This window comes from Schistocerca gregaria, chromosome 7, assembly GCF_023897955.1.
Source record: "Schistocerca gregaria isolate iqSchGreg1 chromosome 7, iqSchGreg1.2, whole genome shotgun sequence".
NCBI classification, from domain to species: domain Eukaryota; kingdom Metazoa; phylum Arthropoda; class Insecta; order Orthoptera; family Acrididae; genus Schistocerca; species Schistocerca gregaria.
Window position 1 is genome coordinate 560,131,049 of NC_064926.1, and position 16,179 is coordinate 560,147,227.

Consider the following 16,179-nt stretch of genomic DNA (forward strand, 5'->3'; position numbering starts at 1 on the left):
TCGCTGGCTCCACTTTGTGTAAGGCGGGTAACGGCGGTCTCCTGCACGCGCTACGAAGCTGCAGTTGTGAGTGAGACCATAGCGAAGCTGCGCGCCTCTCGCACCGACGGGCGCATACGGTTCTACGTAAATCGAATCGCTTCACCTCTCTGCATATGGATGCGAGGTCTCCCTTATGGAAGAACGCTTACTGCTACGCACGCAGAGTATCTCCGCCATCAGCAGCGCCAACAAAACCATTAACACCTACTAATGATGACACTATTTTCCTTTTTAAACAACAATGCGCAGGATGCGCGCTTCCGCCCAGCGAGAAAGCTGTTTTCCTGCCTAGATGCTGAATGGTTAAGATCGCTCTCGTGCACTTGAAGATATTACACTGTTTAAATTATTTAGTTCGTAGTATTTGTAAGTCAGGGAAAGTGGAAGAAAGTATTCACGTTTATGTAGTTTATATTAGAGTGGATTTTGCTGGAGTTCATTGTTTAATAAATTAACATTGTTCAGCTGCAGTTGTGTTCATCATTTAAGTAGACACATTTCGTAATCGTCATCCAGATCCTCTCGATCATATTGGTCAGCACGATCGTGTAACTTCGTTCTTTTTATAAAAAGAATTATTCTACCTGCGGCTGTCAAGAACATTGGACAGAGTCGAGTGGAAGTATTACAAAGTGCAAACAACAGTGATACCCCTCAATGAAGTACACTTGTCTTTACAGCAACGATTAAAAACAAGTTTGCTCTGTAACGGTTCAATTGAAGACATAAAGTCTGAAAATAGGTCAGTGATCATAATTTTGACACTTAATTTTACAGGTCCGTCTTGATCATACAAACTTATACACTTCACTATCACTGGTTTCGGCTACTGCCATCCTCAGATCTGTTACGAACAAAACAGGGTGTAATCAACTAAGTTCTGCTGACGCTAAATCTAGAAAAGGCCTGTAACGGTTTTTTGGGCTTTATTTTAAAAGCATCGTCAACGACCTGAAGAACGTTACAGTTGATTAAAATACTGTATTTACAGAGATGACTTAAAGTATATTACATTAGACTTTAAAAGGTAATGCTGTCACCAACCCGACCGTCGGTATGAACAGTACAGTACTTTATTACAGAAGATCCTGTTGGACGTGCCATGCCATCTGTCCTCTTCCGACCTTTGAACTCACTCAGCCAGCCAGTTACAGGGAAACTACTACAGTTTGAGGTGGGCTCCAAACAACGGTGCAACTAGACGTTTCTTGCGTTAAAAAACATTGTCAGAGGTGAAACAAGTGACAAACAGCAGACAATCATGCTAGGACCGACCGAGATTCGAATATCAGATCTTACGATCCTAGTGTGACACGTTATCAATGAGCTACCCCCATTTCATTTACAACTGTCACAATATGTTTTGTTTAACAAGAGGTGCCACGAAAGTATGGATCATCTTTTTCACCATTACATACCTGACTGCCAGAACACACCTTATACACGAACCTCGAACCGATAGGAAATTTAAAATACAGCGAAGTTCACCTCATGATGAGGATTATGAAGCAATGGTCGTGGGGACACATAGCGGACAAAATAAAAAGTGCCACTGAGGAACATTTGTTTAATGCAAAGCAAATATTATGCACACGTTCCGTTTGAACATTTCACTGTTTTCCCGCAATTGGACCACGCTTTTATGATGGCAATTTCCAGCATTTTATTCCTGTACTATCTCATACGACATAAAAAAGTCACCAGCAGAACGAAACATAACGCTTTCTGGCCTACTTCTGTCCTGCAAAGAGGGCAGCTGCGAAGGTCGGCGGGAGATTTCGGAACTTGGCTCTTCTGTCGCACGAGGGAATAAAGAGGGGGTTGGGAGGGGGCAGGGAGGGACGGAGGAGGAGAGGGGGGGGGGGGGACAGGGAAGCCGTAGCGCGGCTGGTGCAACCAACCGCCCGGGAGCTCCGCCCGGGAGCTCAGGGGGGCCGAGGTGGTCGGGAAATTTCGCTCGGCTGGTACCCGCCGGCGGCTCTTATATTAATAGCGGACAAGATTTCCTCTCGAGGGTAGAATTTACTGCCTTCACCGGCCCGCCGGATTAAACTCGCGCCACATCTTTCAGGCGAGGGAAGGGGCGGGACAGGAGGAGGGGACGTTGTTTACTGTAGCTGCCGCTGGGCGGCTGACGAGTATAAATGAAGCGCCGGCGCTATAAATAAATTAAGACAACCAGACGGCAAAACGCGTCGGTGCGTGCGTGCGTGGGTGCGTCAGCGCTGCGCCGCGCTCACTCCTGCTGAACAGTGCGGAGGAGGGAGGGAAGAGCCGCGGGCGCGCTGGTTGCGGGTGCGTGCCCGGTGTTCATACCGTGCCAAATTGTCAGTTAGCCGGGTAATGAAAAACCGGGAGCGGTGCGCGTTTTAACGGGGAAACGAGCGGAGCGCTCTGCCGCAGAGGTGAGGCGCAGCAGGTGCAAAATGCGACAACTACAAAAGTCAAATTATTAGTGAATTGCCGTCTAGAATAATGAACGAGTGAGTGGTGCGTCACGAGTCCATTCTGGTGGCGTAATGACTTACCATTCTAATTCAAAATTTCAGTCCGCTTATTACACAAGAATATGGTAAATTCTCATAACAACTAAATTCCCCCACTTATAATTAAATTCCTCTAAACTTGACTTTTTCAATTGAATTTACTACCGCAATAACATATTTTACAATGCTCACTTTTATACTGTGCAGCTTAGATTATTCGTAGTCTACACACCACGTCGAGATCATTGTGTAAAGCGAAAACTGAACACAATATAAAAATGTGCTTCGACCTTTTACTATGGTCGTGATGAAATAATCATGGCTAATTAGCTAGAACTGCACCTCACGTTCTCCGCAGTACACCACGGAAAATGTCGTTAAATCAACTTCGCTGTATGCTGTTAGAATTTGCTTGAAGAGGCGACCGAGTTTTCGTTGTTGAAATGCCTGTTTTCAAAATATCTATTCGTATATATTACGCACATACAAATACTACTTTATTGCCTCTGTTTTGTGTGTAAACTATATTATATCGCAGTAAAACTGTTGCCCGAGAATTACGACGTTTCTGGGACGATTAAATAAATAACGCAATTATCTTCTCGCAGATTTTTGAAGACTTCCACAACTTCTCATTTATATTGTCATTATATTCGTAAGTGGTCACACCACAAATAACTGAACTGACTGACTTGTTTTGTTATATTATAATTTGGTACATTCTTTTCCTTCTTTTGGGGTTTTACATTCTCGAATAATTGTAAATCACACTGTATAGCTTCAGTTGAAAATTTAGATATACATTTGAAAATAATTTGCCGAAACGTCAAATGGAAATTCTCCGTTTCTTCCTGCCAGAGCCTTTCTATAAGAGGAGTCGCTAAACCAGTTACTCTCCGTGCATCATATAAAATAACCATCAATAGCATTTGCCTTACATTGCGACACAGTAATGTCTATACTACATTGTCTGATCACATTAATGTGACCAGCTGTCAAAAGCCTGAATAACCATTACTTGGAGCTTGGACCGCTGTGAGACGCGGAGGAAGTGTCGAAGAGGATCTGGAAGGAAGCGACCTTGGATGAGGAGCCATGCTGAATTCACAGTCTTAGCCGCTTCGGAAATTCCTGCGCCCCTGGCCCGAAAGCCAATGATCACGCCCTTTTGGACTTAAGATGTTCCGTTTCCTCCTTACGGCAATGAATGCACTGTTTGCTGCATCCTCCCGACACGCTTTATATATCCTCCACTGCCAGTTCTGCCATCTGCCGTCTGTGATTAGTTATTCCACAATGATGTCGAACGTAGGCAGTGGTGAGATCATTGTGACTGGACTGTCTAAAGTAAAGCAGCCATTCATCCGAACACTGTTTTGAACATCACAGTGCTTTACCACACACTGTTCTGTTGGGAGTGGTATGCCGTTGTCTTCCTCAGACCTTTGAGTCACCGGCCAGTTATAGGGGGACATCCCGTTTAACGTGGATTGAGAACCACGGCGCAGCTCGTTATTTCTCACTCCAAAAAACACTGCCAGACGTGAAAGAGAGATAAGGACGGATAAGAATCCTAGGATCGAGCGGAGATCGAACCCGACGCCTCTGCATTTGCAACTTGGCACCTTACCACTGAGCCACGTAATGTCTACACTACAGAGGGAAAAGCCATGACAGCGGATGGACGATGCAACATGTAAAACTTTACTTCTTCGCGCAATCTGGACACGATACAGCAGCGCGACACAAATTTAAGGCGTCCCCTTAGAACCATGTGGAGGAAGGTGTGTAACAAGTTGACTGCCCCGACGACGTCCACCGCCGCTGTCGCGTGACGTCACAGAATCGAATCTCCGGACTTCCCCGCTGTGCGTCTGCTAACTTTCTCCGGAAGGGGGATTAGCGGCCAAGTCCGGCACAGTCGCAATCCCCCCACAAAGCTTCCCAGTCTTGCTATTTTCCTTTTGTTCTCCCGATGAAAGAACGGCGCCTTTCTTCAAAGCCGTTAATCCTCTCTCCGGCACGACTCAAATTCTAAACACGGAGAAGGAAGCAACATTTTTTGACTATTTTCAACTCGTGAAACTGTCGAATGCAATTTCACTTTGGAACTTCGAAAGATAACGTTTGCTCTTCTTTGTTAGTACACAAATTTTATAACGCCCTCTCACATTATACCTTTTTGTCAAAATAGAATCGTAACGTCGAGGCGTGACTGGTCCAAACTGTAGTTGGATGCTTCCGAAATGTGTCTCTCTGCGGGAGCAACATCTTTGGTGATCAAACAGGGCGTCGACACCCATTCCTTTAGCCCACTGAAGCGTCGACATTAACGCCGGTGTTGTGCGCCTTTCATCAAACTATTCTTTACATAGTCAACGTACACGCCGAAAAGCTCCTAGTGTGTACTAACTCGATGAGTGCCTTACAGTCCCTTACGACGGTAGCCGAGGAAAAAACTGTTAGTCCTTTGGCGAATTCTCAATCGCAAAAGTAGCTGCGGTAACAGATTCATCGGCAACTGATACCGGGACTTGTTGAAATAAGGTGCTCAAATGGTTCAAATGGCTCTGAGCTCTATGGGAGTTAACAGCTGAGGTCATCAGTCGCCAAGGACTTAGAACTACTTAAACCTAACTAACCTGAGGACATCACACACATCCATGCCCGAGGCAGGATTCGAACCTGCGACCGTAGCAGCAGCGCGTTTCCGGACTGAAGCACCTAGAACCGCTCGGCCACAGCGGCCGGCGAATAAGGGGCAACGAACTTGAACATCAGCAGGCGGAAACGGTGCACCTACATACGCCTAGAATACAGTGGTTTTTGTAGTACACTCGACAACCAAGCAAAAACGGAATGGACAATGTTTGTGGGTACCGATAATAATGTCAAAGACATATGGCATTTGGTGCTCCAGCAACAGATTGTTCGCTGCCCTTGAACTCTCAACTCACGAGAAGACACACTGTTACTGTTAACTGGTCACATCAACACCAATAAAACGAGGCATTTGTAAAAACTAATTTCTCCTCGGAGTTCTGATTATGCCTCACTGAGGCGTACACTGACTGTAAATCAACAGAATGTGATAAATATTATAATCCAAGAAGAAAACTCTGTACAATATGTTAAAACTTAAGGACTATTCTTCTCTTACAGCAGCTCCGTTGCAAATGTATTTGCCATTTCATTCATCTTTGTACAAGGGAAGTTTGAAATATGAGGATATATCTGATGTTTCCTTATGTATGTGCACTCGAAGACAAAATTATGACGCAACACCAAGGAATTATCCGGATGCAAGAGGAGTCGGTAGATGTCATGTACACGTATGGACAAACAAAATAGTACAATTTCAGTAATACGTTGGTCCACCTCTCACCCTTATGCAAGCACTTATTCGGATTGGCATTGATTGATACAGTTGTTAGGTGTCCTCGTGAGGACTTCTGTCCAATTGGTGTGTCAGATCGTCAAAATCCCGAGACGGCAGGAGGGCACTGCTGATAATGTTCCTGACGTTCTCAATTGAGGAGAGATCGGCGACCTTGCTGTCCAAGGCAGGGTTTGGCAAGCAAGAAGGCAAGCAGTAGAAACTATCGCCGTGTGCCGGCTGGTGGAGGGGGGTCATTATCTTGTTGTAATGTAAGCCCAGGATGCCTTACCATGAAGGGCAAAAATGGTTCAAATGGCTCTGAGCACTATAGGACTTAACTTCTGAGGTCATCAGTCCCCTAGAACATAGAACTACTTTAACCTAACCTAAGCTAAGGACATCACACACATCCATGCCCGAGGCAGGGTTCCAACCTGCGACCGTAGCGGTCGCGCGGTTCCAGACTGAAGCGCATAGAAGCACTCGGCCACAGCAGCCGGCGCAACAAAATGGGGCGTGGAATATCATCGAAGTGCCGCTGTGCTATAAGGGGGCCACGGATGTGAACAAAGAGGCCCTGCTATGAAAACAAATGGCATCCCAGACCATGACTCCTGCTTGTCGGCCCATATGATGGGCGACACTCAGGTTGGTATCCCACCGCGTAAGGGTCGTATCCATAAACCCATAAACGTCTCCGGCCTGGAATCCCATACTGAGTGGAGGTTTGTCTTCAGTGATGAGTCCCTCACCGAACTGGGCCACGACGGTCGGCAAGACGTGGCTGGAGACGCCCCAGACACCGGTGTCGTACCAAGCTGACTGTCGTCTGTCATACGGTCCGACCATCAGGGCCGCTTCGGCTGTCGCCCGCGGTACCCTTACAGCGCAGTGGCACACAGGCACTTTTAAACGGCCCGTTTTGCTGCCCTCACGGTAAGCCATGCTGGGCTTACATCTAAACAAGAAATGCCCCCCTGCACATGGGGAAAGGTTTTACTGCTTGTCTTCATGCTAGCCAAACACTACCTTGACCAGTAAGGTCGCCGGATCTCTCCCCATTTGAGAAGGTTTGGAGCATTTCTGGACAGGGCCCTCCAACAAGCTAGTTATTTTGACGATCTAACGCGCCAATTGAACAGAATTTGGCAACATACCCCTCAGGAGGACACCCAGCAATTCCATCAACCAATACCAAGCCTTATGACTGCTTCCCTAACGACTAGCCGTGGATTAACGCATTATTGACTTGCTCAACTTGTGAACTTCTGTCCCTTGAATAAATCATCCAGTTTTTCTCATACTTTACTCATTTGTTTGTGCATGTACAGTCGTGGACAGAAATTGCCGGCTTATTCATGTCTGGGGTAATAATAGAGGGCTGTTTGCTTGGATTGTCTGCTAGCAAAGTGAAAGGTGTTTCTACTACAAGGGAGGTCTGGTTTGTTTTCGGTTCTAATCTCGATGAAAGCAGATAGACTATCAGTAAAGCAATTTTAAAAAATTCTCGCGCCCCCAATACTTTTTATATCTACATTTACTCTGTACTAGTGCCCTGTGGATGCCAATATGAAACTCTTGTTGAATTTCATACTTGTTATTGCCTTCCTTTTTCCGATTCTGTCAATAATTGAATTGACTTACGTGTGGCACTGAATGATTTTTTAACTGAATTTCGTTATGAATCTTCACGCATAGGTAAATTTGCACACTTTCTTGCTAGGTCAGCAACGGTAATCCACTATGACTGGTCTGAAAGTTGACACAAACCGTTTCTCGGACGAATCTGCACAATATTTTGCTAATTCGTAACGATCTGAGGTACTTCGCCTTAGTAGAACAGTTGTGTTATCTCCATAAGCTGATATTCATTTTTTTAGTACAGTTCATACTAATTAGCTTTTCTTTTTTCATTTATATCTTATATTTACGTGTTGTGTTTAACACACTAATCAGCATTAATATAGTCCTACACATGATTGGAAACAGTCTGACAAAGTTCGGATAGTGTGTCAATTTCGCGCCTGTGTATAGTATGTTGGTAGCACTTCCTCGCCTTGCGTGTTATGCTGTGTAGCAGACTTCAAAGCTGTGTGGATCAGAATAACGAAAACGCTAGGTTCTCTCTCGTTTTGTCCACGACCGTACATCGCATCTACCGATTTCCGTCCGATACAGGTAATTCCTTCATGGTGGATCAGTTTTTTTTCTCAGTGTTTAAATTGGGTCCCATTCAGGTAATTCCTTCATAGTGGATCGGTTTTTTTTTTAGAGTGTTTAAATTGGGTTTTATGTTAATATTTCATGGCTTTTGTTGTAACGGTGTAGTCAGACTAATGTACTTTAATGAATCCTTATCTCTTTCAATGACGTTTTCTATTCTTTAATGAAATCAGACCAGTGTTCTGTTTGTATCATTTTGTGCAGTAATTGACTTGGTGAAATGGGGTCTGCCCGAAACAAAATAACAAGACAATAACAAAAAATTACTATTTTGGGTGTGGCACAGCGTCATATTAAAAGAAAGAGTCTTGGTGATGAAAAAAGTATTTATTTGAAACTTTAATAAGCTTCTTTTTGCTTCACTTCACAGAAAAATCAAGTTTCTCCATTGGAATAGTAGCGTAGTGGCACTTTCAACCACATGCACATGAACGTTAGGGAATTTGGCAGAGGCGACTCACTTTATTCTTGCAATAGTTGAGTTGTCGCCTTGCACCATCCATTTACGAATAAATTTCTGAACGTCACTGCTCTCAACATTGGTTGGACCACTTGCACAGAGACTATTCGAAAGTTTTGCTTTTCAGGGAGTTTTCTCCTATACTCAATGCATCTCTTCGTCCTTCCACACTGCTGAATACTCGGCACTCCGGCTCGCTCAACGTAATATAACGAAAGCGACGGGTGAACGCGAAATTACTGTTTTTTTATCAAATGGATTTTGTCTTCGATGAGGCAAAAATGCCGATATGTGAGAGACTTATTTAGCTATACGGGTAGCTACGCCGTTGGTCTCGATAAATCATGTCACAAAAAATTTCCATATAAAGCTCTTTCATCAGTCGACGACGTCCCGCTACGCCGCACTGACGGTAATTACTTGTCAATGCGTCAGCGAGTCATTCAAACACGATCTGAGCGAACGTCACCTCCAATAGCGCACCAAAAAAGACGACAAGACTGTGTGGCATAAAATAACAGAAACGCCGTTCTATACTACGTGAATACAGTTGACGAAAAACTGGGAGAAATACGTTGCGTTACTGAAAGCGACAGGTGTATTTTACATATTGTGTTCACTTATTTTAAAATGTACAAATAAATATTGTTCAGTAGAAACAAAACAATTCGTCACGAACAATACAAAAAGGGATACAGATTTTATGTAAAATACGTCATGCCACTTTTTGTATTATTTCTGCCGATTTGTTACGTCACTAATTACACTGGTCTGCGCAGCCATCAAAAGGCACTGGCCATCATATCGCACACTTGCTCGGGTAAAATTCGGATGCAGCTTCCAACGTAAGCAGTCGCATTAGGTGGTAATATGGGGAAGTCTGCGCTGTTACTGTATATGGTGTCAACAGAATGTTATCGACATACAGATGTGTATAGGCTACTATATGTGCGTAACACTAGAACAAGGTGTTGTTGACAGCAGAAAGCTGAAATTTGGCGGCAGCATGTTAGTCGTCAAAGAGACTGGCTTAAGAATTTATTATTTTCGACAGTACAATTGAACATTCAAGACGCAAAGGAGGTAAGAGAGGTTACAGTTTCGCATCCCGTCGACGACGACGTCATTTGAGACGCAGCTGTGATTCGTTGAAGGATGAGGAACAAAATTTGCCGCGTTCCTTTCAAAGGTACCGTCCCGGCATTTGCCTCAACACATTGCGGACAGGTCTGGAGTTCACTCGTGTTTCGTGCGCCATCGGTTACGGACGGATCTCAAGGTAACTCAACTCCCGTTTTCTACACGCTGCCTGTAGATGGCATCTGCTGTGATATATTTCAACTACTTCGTCTACTCACGCGTTTACATCAGTAGTCAATCGGTCAAACTTCACTCCCTTCCACGTACTTTTTGCTTATTTGGCATTTTTTGATTGCGTTTTGATATTTTAAATAGTTACTATTCACGTCTTCAAGTTCCTCCTGCTGTTTGATGTGGCCCTATCAGAAAACGGAAGGAAATGAACGAATCTGAAATACTTTCGGAGTTTTTTGACGATTATTACCGAACTATCAGTTTAATAAGTCACAGCTGCAAAATACTAACGCGAATTCTTTACAGACGAATGGAAAAACTGATAGAAGCCGACCTCGGCGAAAATCAGTTTGGATTCCGCAGAAATATTGGAACACGTGAGGCAACACTGATCCTACGACTTATCTTAGAAAACGGAATAAGGAAAGTCAAACCTATATTTCTAGCATTTGTAGACTTAGAGAAAGCTTTTCACAATGTTGACTGGAACGCTCTCTTTCAAACTCTAAGGGTGGCACGGGTAAAATACAGGGAGCGAAAGGCTATTTACAATTTGTACAGAAACCAGATGGCAGTTACAAGAGTCTAGGGGCATGAAAGGAAAGCAGCGGTTGGGAAGGGAGTGAGACAGGGCTGTAGCCTCTCCCCGATGTTATTCAATCTGTATATTGAGCAAGCAGTAATGGAAACAAAAGAAAAATTTGGAGTAGGTATTAAAATTCACGGAGAAGAAATAAAAACTTTGAGGTTCGGTGATGACATTGTAATTCTGTCAGAGACAGCAAAAACTTGGAAGAGCAGTTGAACGGAATGGACAGTGTCTTGAAAGGAGGATATAAGATGAACATTAACAAAAGCAAAACGAGGATAATGGAATGTAGTCGAATTAAGTCGGGTGATGCTGAGGGAATTAGATTAGGAAATGAGACACTTAGAGTAGTAGATGAGTTTTGTTATTTGAGGAGCAAAATAACTGATGATGGTCGAAGTAGAGAGGATATAAAATGTAGACTGGCAATGGCAAGGAAAGCGTTTCTGAAGAAGAGAAATTTGTTAACATCGAGTATAGATTTAAGTGTCAAGAAGTCATTCCTGAAAGTATTTGTATGGAGTGTAGCCATGTATGGAAGTGAAACATGGACGATAAATAGTTTGGTCAAGAAGAGAATAGAAGCTTTCGAAATGTGGTGCTACAGAAGAATGCTGAAGATAAGATGGGTAGATCACGTAACTAATGAGGAGGTATTGAATAGGATTGGGGAGAAGAGAAGTTTGTGGCACAACTTGACTAGAAGAAGGGATCGGTTAGTAGGACAAGGTTTGAGGCATCATGCGATCACAAATTTAGCATTGGAGGGCAGCGTGGAGGGTAAAAATCGTAGAGGGAGACCAAGAGATGAATACACTAAGCAGATTCAGAAGGATGTAGGTTGCAGTAGGTACTGGGAGATGAAGCAGCTTTGACAGGATAGAGTAGCATGGAGAGCTGCATCAAACCAGTCTCACGACTGAAGGCAATAACAACTACAAAAATTATTCAGATGTTCATGGTGAGAATGAAGACCCGGATGACTGTGTGACTGAATGATTTCACGGTTCTGACAACGATTCCAGTGACAGTGACATCATTAGACCGGTAAAGGATCGTTAGGTGTTAGTGCCTTCAAGCGATTCCTGCCGGCCGCGGTGGTCTCGCGGTTCTAGGCGCGCAGTCCGGAACCGTGCGACTGCTACGGTCGCAGGTTCGAATCCTGCCTCGGGCATGGATGTGTGTGATGTCCTTAGGTTAGTTAGGTTTAAGTAGTTCTAAGTTCTAGGGGACTAATGACCACAGCAGTTGAGTCCCATAGTGCTCAGAGCCATTTGAACCATTTTCAAGCGATTCCGAAAGTTACGACGAAGGCGATTCTGTTCTTATGAGACTTAACCCTGGCACTGGATATGTCAGTGTACCAGTGGAAATAGGGCGCCGAATCGAATGTGTGAAGCCGTCAAAATAAACCACGGAAAACCTAAAGCCGGATGGCCGGGCGGGGATTTGAACCGGCGACGTGCAGAGTCCATGTCCACTGGCTTAGCATTGTACCTCCTCGTTAGATGGGATTCACTTGGATTCATCATTCTAGGTGCTCGAATTTTCTCAAACATTGCTGTACGAGATGACATCAGCAAACAACGGAAAACAATTTTCACTTTGCAAACACCATCTGAAAGTCCTTGCAACTGGAAATCAACTCCAGTTCTTTACGCCGATGATATGTTATAGACTATTCTACGTTGCCCGTGTCGTTAACTTTTTTCATCACCAGATGTATCATTTTTATTTTAAGAACTTAGTTGCATGGTTGTTGTAACCAAACGCTTATTGAGGAATTACAATAATATGATGATGAAAACGTAGAGGAAGAAGATGATGGAGGAGGAGGAGATAGAGAAAGACACCAACGCTCTCTGCGAATATTGGAAGTTTTATGGTTGTGCGAGTTATCTTGCGTCAGTCGAGAGATTATACCGGTTGTACATGCGTATCAAAGTGTGCATCGACGTAACGTTGCAGGTTCGAGGCACCCGTCGTCTGCAGCAGATTTCAGATGTCCTGCCCTTTGACATTGTCTCAGCCTAAGCTAACAAGAAGACTCCGGAGCGAATGTAATTAGCTCCAGTTGTAATTTACGCTGTTAGGATCTTACTGTTACTCTAGTACAAAGACGCTCTCAAGATACAAGAAATTCAGTTCGCGAGAACACGACATGCTATGAAAAGCAGTTCAGCGAGACTGTCTTAAATTATACAGACGCAAAACGGAGACTTCGATGGAACTATGCAGAGGGAACAATAAATCTGTGCCAGTGATAGACTAACGGCTACTGCTTATTTACCATCAAATATTTAATAGTGTCGAACTTATATCAGTACGAAGACCACTACAGTCTCTACCTACATCACAAATCTGCTTCACGAACGAATCGTTACAAAACACGGAACCTTGTATGACGAAAGAGAAGCGTGATGTGCAATGAATCGGAGATGTTGCAAAAGCAATATTGTGCCTCAAAAAAACACACACACACACACACACACACACACACACACACACACACACACACACACACACACACACAGAGAGAGAGAGAGAGAGAGAGAGAGAGAGAGAGAGAGAGAGAGAGAGAGAGAGAGAGAGAGAATGTGTTTATGTACTCTAAACTATTAATTCTAAACTCTCGTATACGATAAATTTGTGTTGTCCGGCCGAATTGATATTACAAGCGTACACCTTCCTCCGAATCTATTTCGACTGACATAAAAAAAAGAATCAACTGAAACAGTTTGAATGGCAAAACGGCCGTTTTCAATGAAACTGTAATTTGCATAAAAGCAGCTTCTGTTTTAAAGCGACGACATTTTCACAAATGTGTCATCTGTGGCACACGATGAAGTATACGCAATGCCTCCGAACGAATGGGCTACTGTTTACCGTAGACGAGTGCTAGCAAGCCAGAATTGATTACTTCGTATAAATTACGATAACACTCTCTAGCTTCGACGTCACAGTTTTCATACTTCGCTCTGCACTGTAGCAACAGCGACAAAGATAATGAATCGGAACATGCAGTACAGCGGTATGACATAGCAAAAGCGAGTACCAGGCGGTTGTAATACTGAAGTGCAGCTACTTACAGAGTTCCAATGTGAGCTGTGATTATCGTATGGAAGTGGAATCTATTCTAATGTGTCAGCATGGAACCGATTTACGCTGGAAAAAATAGGTTCGAATTTTGACCACCACGTGCGAACCTGGAGCTGTGAATGACGGAAAGATATACTGAAATGTTTCAATATGTACAGGATTACGACCAGGACTTGGGCATGGAAGGTAAAACAAGTGGGAAACGCACAAGGCTGATTTTATTATTAATCACCGCTTATACTATTCAATGTGAGCACCGGAGACGTCGATGAGATGCTGTACGGTGACAGATATGCAGCTGGTGGCCAAAATTGGAACTAATTTTTTTTTCTAGGGCAAACCGGTTCCACATTAACGCATCAGCATGTCTACCAACTTTCGCTGACTTACGATGATTACAGCCCACACTGCACATACGTGAGCAGCTCCGCTTTAATTATAACAACCAGGTAGAACGAAGGTTTTGAATGACATAATGGTCAACACGATTCCCACTTTTATTTAAAAAAACAGTACATAAACATGGAACTTATCACACATAGGACATTATTTCCGAATAAAATTAAGTCGTCAGTTGCAAACATATTTTTATTTCGCTTTACCGGCTTCGAGAAATTCATTTGCCATCTTCAAAAGTTTAGTACCGTTTAAGCAGATGTCAATATATTCTTCACAGAAGTATAGTGTCATGCTATGTCAAAAAATTTACATATTGTATATGATTATTGTAAACAATGACTGACATCTGCTAAACGAATACTAACCTCCTGAAGGTGACCAGTTAATATGTCGAAACCGCTAAAGCGAAGTAAAAATACACTCCTGGAAATTGAAATAAGAACACCGTGAATTCATTGTCCCAGGAGGGGGAAACTTTATTGACACATTCCTGGGGTCAGATACATCACATGATCACACTGACAGAACCACAGGCACATAGACACAGGCAACAGAGCATGCACAATGTCGGCACTAGTACAGTGTATATCCACCTTTCGCAGCAATGCAGGCTGCTATTCTCCCATGGAGACGATCGTAGAGATGCTGGACGTAGTCCTGTGGAACGGCTTGCCATGCCATTTCCACCTGGCGCCTCAGTCGGACCAGCGTTCGTGCTGGACGTGCAGACCGCGTGAGACGACGCTTCATCCAGTCCCAAACATGCTCAATGGGGGACAGATCGGGAGATCTTGCTGGCCAGGGTAGTTGACTTACACCTTCTAGAGCACGTTGGGTGGCACGGGATACATGCGGACGTGCATTGTCCTGTTGGAACAGCAAATTCCCTTTCCGGTCTAGGAATGGTAGAACGATGGGTTCGATGACGGTTTGGATGTACCGTGCACTATTCAGTGTCCTCTCGACGATCACCAGAGGTGTACGGCCAGTGAAGGAGATCGCTCCCCGCACCATGATGCCGGGTGTTGGCCCTGTGTGCCTCGGTCGTATGCAGTCCTGATTGTGGCGCTCACCTGCACGGCAGAAGCGACTCTCATCACTGAAGACGACACGTCTCCATTCGTCCCTCCATTCACGCCTGTCGCGACACCACTGGAGGCGGGCTGCACGATGTTGGGGCGTGAGCGGAAGACGGCCTAACGGTGTGCGGGACCGTAGCCCAGTTTCATGGAGACGGTTGCGAATGGTCCTCGCCGATACCCCAGGAGTAACAGTGTCCCTAATTTGCTGGCAAGTGGCGGTGCGGTCCCCTACGGCACTGCGTAGGATCCTACGGTCTTGGCGTGCATCCGTGCGTCGCTGCGGTCCGGTCCCAGGTCGACGGGCACGTGCACCTTCCGCCGACCACTAGCGACAACAACGATGTACTGTCGAGACCTCACGCCCCACGTGTTGAGCAATTCGGCGGTACGTCCACCCGGCTTCCCGCATGCCCACAAGACGCCCTCGCTCAAAGTCCGTCAACTGCACATACGGTTCACGTCCACGCTGTCGCGGCATGCTACCAGTGTTAAAGACTGCGATGGAGCTCCGTATGCCACGGCAAACCGGCTGACACTGACGGCGGCGGTGCACAAATGTTGCGCAGCTAGCGCCATTCGACTGCCAACACCGCGGTTCCTGGTGTGTCCGCTGTGCCGTGCGTGTGATCATTGCTTGTACAGCCCTCTCGCAGTGTATGGAGCAAGTATGGTGGGTATGACACACCGGTGTCAATGTATTCTTTTTTCCATTTCCAGGAGTGTATATCCGCAACTGACGACTAAATTTTACGCTGAAATGTATACTACAGTTGCTGAAAAATAACAGCTGTGGGTAAAATAAACACAAAAAAAAGTTTTGCATCACCTCAGTTCCGAGAGTTCCGGAACCTGTACATAAAATTGGAATAGAGATCAAAATAAACATCATTTCCGCCCATTTTGTTTCTCATGTAAACCACACATTGCGTGTTGTACCACCATTCAGCGAGACCTTCAGAGGTGGTGGTCCTCATTACTGTACACAACGGTACCTCTATTGCCCAGTAGCACGGCCTCTTGCACTGATGCATGCCTGTATTCGTCGTGGCATACTATCCGCAAGTTCATCGAGGCACTGTTGGCCCAGATTGTCCCACTCCTCAACG

At 44.7% G+C, this 16,179-nt stretch overlaps 1 protein-coding gene across 6 annotated transcripts in view; it reads right to left on the bottom strand.

Annotated features, from left to right (window-relative positions):
* Nucleotides 1–16,179, bottom strand: part of LOC126281932 (neurobeachin) — a 2,071,601-nt gene that overhangs the window by 1,314,570 nt on the left and 740,852 nt on the right. The gene's annotated exons all lie outside the window — the stretch shown is intronic.